Source organism: Schistocerca gregaria, unplaced genomic scaffold, assembly GCF_023897955.1.
Source record: "Schistocerca gregaria isolate iqSchGreg1 unplaced genomic scaffold, iqSchGreg1.2 ptg001587l, whole genome shotgun sequence".
NCBI lineage: Eukaryota > Metazoa > Arthropoda > Insecta > Orthoptera > Acrididae > Schistocerca > Schistocerca gregaria.
Genome location: NW_026062866.1, coordinates 70,001 through 75,000, shown reverse-complemented (window position 1 = coordinate 75,000; position 5,000 = coordinate 70,001). Strand labels below are relative to the sequence as shown.

Sequence of the window (5,000 nt, the reverse complement as noted above, 5' to 3'; positions counted from 1 at the left end):
ACCACATACATAGATGATACATACTGTAAACTGGGGAGGACAGTGTGAACCGCACTCGACCCAGTCACCCTATCTCACAGTCCACTCCGTGTGTAACAAAGCGAAAGCACCAAAGCACTAGCGTTCAACAACATCCATTTTATCCTCGCTGCCACAGGACACTATCCAAAGAACGACAAGAGGAACGTGACGTCCACTAATAAGACACAATGTCTCACATCACCCGCAAACAACGCAGCTCAAATCAGCCAGCAACACCCACAGTGGTCCACCCAGTATCAACACAAGACGCAACGCCACGCCACAACACAAAAGGTACAAGTAATAAAATACCCTTTGGCCACACCCCTGGTAAAGACATCGAACCAACCCACCACCTGACACCAGCCAAACGTACATCCTGATTTGACACATCTCTGGCAACCTTACCCACGTTGGCCCCTAAACCTAACCCACGTTGGCCCCTAACCTAACCCACGTTGGCCCCTAACCTAACCCACGTTGGCCCCTAACCTAACCCACGTTGGCCCCTAACCTAACCCACGTTGGCCCCTAACCTAACCCACGTTGGCCCCTAACCTAACCCACGTTGGCCCCTAACCTAACCCACGTTGGCCCCTAACCTAACCCACGTTGGCCCCTAACCTAACCCACGTTGGCCCCTAACCTAACCCACGTTGGCCCCTAACCTAACCCACGTTGGCCCCTAACCTAACCCACGTTGGCCCCTAACCTAACCCACGTTGGCCCCTAACCTAACCCACGTTGGCCCCTAACCTAACCCACGTTGGCCCCTAACCTAACCCACGTTGGCCCCTAACCTAACCCACGTTGGCCCCTAACCTAACCCACGTTGGCCCCTAACCTAACCCACGTTGGCCCCTAACCTAACCCACGTTGGCCCCTAACCTAACCCACGTTGGCCCCCTAACCTAACCCACGTTGGCCCCTAACCTAACCCACGTTGGCCCCTAACCTAACCCACGTTGGCCCCTAACCTAACCCACGTTGGCCCCTAACCTAACCCACGTTGGCCCCTAACCTAACCCACGTTGGCCCCTAACCTAACCCACGTTGGCCCCTAACCTAACCCACGTTGGCCCCTAAACCTAAGTTACGCTGCACCTTAACCTAAGTTACGCTGCACCTTAACCTAAGTTACGCTGCACCTTAACCTAAGTTACGCTGCACCTTAACCTAAGTTACGCTGCACCTTAACCTAAGTTACGCTGCACCTTAACCTAAGTTACGCTGCACCTTAACCTAAGTTACGCTGCACCTTAACCTAAGTTACGCTGCACCTTAACCTAAGTTACGCTGCACCTTAACCTAAGTTACGCTGCACCTTAACCTAAGTTACGCTGCACCTTAACCTAAGTTACGCTGCACCTTAACCTAAGTTACACTGCACCTTAACCTAAGTTACACTGCACCTTAACCTAAGTTACACTGCACCTTAACCTAAGTTACACTGCACCTTAACCTAAGTTACGCTGCACCTTAACCTAAGTTACGCTGCACCTTAACCTAAGTTACACTGCACCTTAACCTAACTTACACTGCACCTTAACCTAAGTTACACTGCACCTTAACCTAAGTTACACTGCACCTTAACCTAAGTTACACTGCACCTTAACCTAAGTTACACTGCACCTTAACCTAAGTTACACTGCACCTTAACCTAAGTTACACTGCACCTTAACCTAAGTTACACTGCACCTTAACCTAAGTTACACTGCACCTTAACCTAAGTTACACTGCACCTTAACCTAAGTTACACTGCACCTTAACCTAACTTACACTGCACCTTAACCTAAGTTACACTGCACCTTAACCTAAGTTACACTGCACCTTAACCTAAGTTACACTGCACCTTAACCTAAGTTACACTGCACCTTAACCTAAGTTACACTGCACCTTAACCTAAGTTACACTGCACCTTAACCTAAGTTACACTGCACCTTAACCTAAGTTACACTGCACCTTAACCTAAGTTACACTGCACCTTAACCTAAGTTTACACTGCACCTTAACCTAAGTTACACTGCACCTTAACCTAAGTTACACTGCACCTTAACCTAAGTTACACTGCACCTTAACCTAAGTTACACTGCACCTTAACCTAAGTTACACTGCACCTTAACCTAAGTTACACTGCACCTTAACCTAAGTTACACTGCACCTTAACCTAAGTTACACTGCACCTTAACCTAAGTTACACTGCACCTTAACCTCAGTTACACTGCACCTTAACCTAAGTTACACTGCACCTTAACCTAAGTTACACTGCACCTTAACCTCAGTTACACTGCACCTTAACCTAAGTTACACTGCACCTTAACCTAAGTTACACTGCACCTTAACCTAAGTTACACTGCACCTTAACCTAAGTTTACACTGCACCTTAACCTAAGTTACACTGCACCTTAACCTAAGTTACACTGCACCTTAACCTAAGTTACACTGCACCTTAACCTAAGTTACACTGCACCTTAACCTAAGTTACACTGCACCTTAACCTAAGTTACACTGCACCTTAACCTAAGTTACACTGCACCTTAACCTAAGTTACACTGCACCTTAACCTAACTTACACTGCACCTTAACCTAAGTTACACTGCACCTTAACCTAAGTTACACTGCACCTTAACCTAAGTTACACTGCACCTTAACCTAAGTTACACTGCACCTTAACCTAAGTTACACTGCACCTTAACCTAAGTTACACTGCACCTTAACCTAAGTTACACTGCACCTTAACCTAAGTTACACTGCACCTTAACCTAAGTTACACTGCACCTTAACCTAAGTTACACTGCACCTTAACCTAACTTACACTGCACCTTAACCTAACTTACACTGCACCTTAACCTAACTTACACTGCACCTTAACCTAACTTACACTGCACCTTAACCTAACTTACACTGCACCTTAACCTAACTTACACTGCACCTTAACCTAACTTACACTGCACCTTAACCTAACTTACACTGCACCTTAACCTAACTTACACTGCACCTTAACCTAACTTACACTGCACCTTAACCTAACTTACACTGCACCTTAACTGTCACATGTAACGTCACAGGAATGTAGCTTTGCCTAACAGCAACCCTCTGAACATAGTTCACTGCTTGGATCCCTCTGGTGTCATGTGTATTTCTCGATGCCATGGTGCGTACCCTCACGTAAATGTCTTTCGAGTGTTGCGTACTTTCTACACAGTCCCGCTAACCACTGGAAGGGTGTAACGCTACAGAACGACTATCGCCCTCCCCTCCTGCCCTTCCAAGCTGGTCGGCTCAGGCGTTTGTTTGTGAAATGAGCCTTGCAGCTGTTCAGTTGCATTCGGTTGTCGATGCAGTCAGTGTACGTTGTGGTACGGCCTGTGTGGACTGTCCGCTGATGTACGCGTAACCCACACTGATCATCCGTCGTTACGTACTGAGTGACATAATGTGGCACATGCTTGACCGTACACCGGCTGCGCCCTACAATGGCGAATCATAAGGGCCATATGTTGTGCACGATGCTACTTGTCTCGTCTCCCCATTACAGCGAGATTGCCACTGTTTTACGCCGTACAGACATGTGGTAGGTACGGACGAAAGTATTGCATGTTGGCCCCCCTCCCTCTGCCGGGAATCAGCGTGAGCCGTCTGTTGATGTAGCGACGAGGGTTTTCCTATTTAATCGTATTGCCCCACACAACATGATACCACAGTGGACCGCGTTCCACATCTGCGACATGCTACAGAGGCCGGTTGACAGTCGACCGCGCAAGGGACATTGCACACGTGCGCGGACCATCTTCCACGTGTTCTCTCGTGTACATGCCGTAGTGTGTATGTGGGCTGATGTAGCGTGTCGTGACACATAACATGCAGGCATGCCAGAATCGTAGATTTCGCAAATGTAGATTGACGTATACGTTTGCTGCCAAAGATCCGCAAATGAACTGGAAATCAGTTGTTGAGCGGTTGTTCGCGCTGCAGGTGCATCGGTGATAGCGACGATCGGTACATCTGTGAACCGGTTGTTTCGGCGGTACCCGCCATGCCCCCGAACCTGAGTTGGCCATGTGGGTATGAAGCGATACGAGGCTGTGGCTTGGTGGGACAGTCCCCGGCCGGTGAGGGGGGGCCGCCCGGCGTGCTGGCCGCGCGCTGCGTGAGCGCACGCACTACAGCCGGCTGGTGGGGGGCGCCCAGTGGCAGGAGCGCCGGCCGACGGGCCCGGCTGGCGTCCCAGCTACGCGCCGGCGCACCCGGCGCGCGGCGCCAGGCGGCCAAAGTGGGTTCTGCCGAGCCCGGTGCGAAGCGCGGTGGACATCTGCAGTGTGCTGGTCCGATTGCGGACTGTGTGCGTTGAGGATGCGCCGCCGCCCGGCACTCGGCGTCGCGACGCCCGTCTGCTGCTCGGTCGCCCCCGGCGGTTCTCGCAGGTGGTTTGTATCGCAGCTCTGCGGACGTGTTGGCGCGTGCGCTGTGCTGGGAGAGTTCGCTTCTGCACCCAAGTGGGGCTTTGCCCTTCTGTGGCGCTGGCGTTGGAGCTGCCGGTCACCGTAGGTGGCGCGTGTTGTTTCCCGCCGGCAATGCCACGACAGCACGCTCCCGGGCCTCTGTCGGCAGCGGCAAGCTCAGTTGGGGAGCACGGGTGTTCGCACTGAAAGCGTCTACTCGCCTATCTCCGGGCGATTGCGCCTCTCTCGAACCCGACCAAGTACTTAGGACGGCGCTGCGCGCCGCCGGGACCTGAGAGGGTTTCGAGGTGTATCGTGCAGGGGAGCTCAGCCTCCTCCTGTTTGCAGAATAATTGAGCGGACGCTTGCGTGTTCGCGCGGGCCCTCGGGACACACTCCCGGGCGGCCGGCTGCTCAGCTCTCGTTGACGCAGCTCCCTGGTTGATCCTGCCAGTAGTCATATGCTTGTCTCAAAGATTAAGCCATGCATGTCTCAGTACAAGCCGCATTAAGGTGAAACCGCGAATGGCTCATTAA

The 5,000-nt window shown here is 51.5% G+C and overlaps 1 non-coding gene across 1 annotated transcript in view; it reads left to right on the top strand.

The window, feature by feature from the left end:
- Window positions 1-4,897: 4,897 nt before the first annotated feature.
- The window catches only part of LOC126333407 (small subunit ribosomal RNA), a 1,894-nt gene continuing 1,791 nt past the window's right edge, over window positions 4,898-5,000 (top strand). Inside the window, exon 1 of the ribosomal RNA XR_007564171.1 lies at window positions 4,898-5,000. This exon is cut by the window's right edge and continues 1,791 nt beyond it. This is a non-coding gene — a ribosomal RNA (small subunit ribosomal RNA).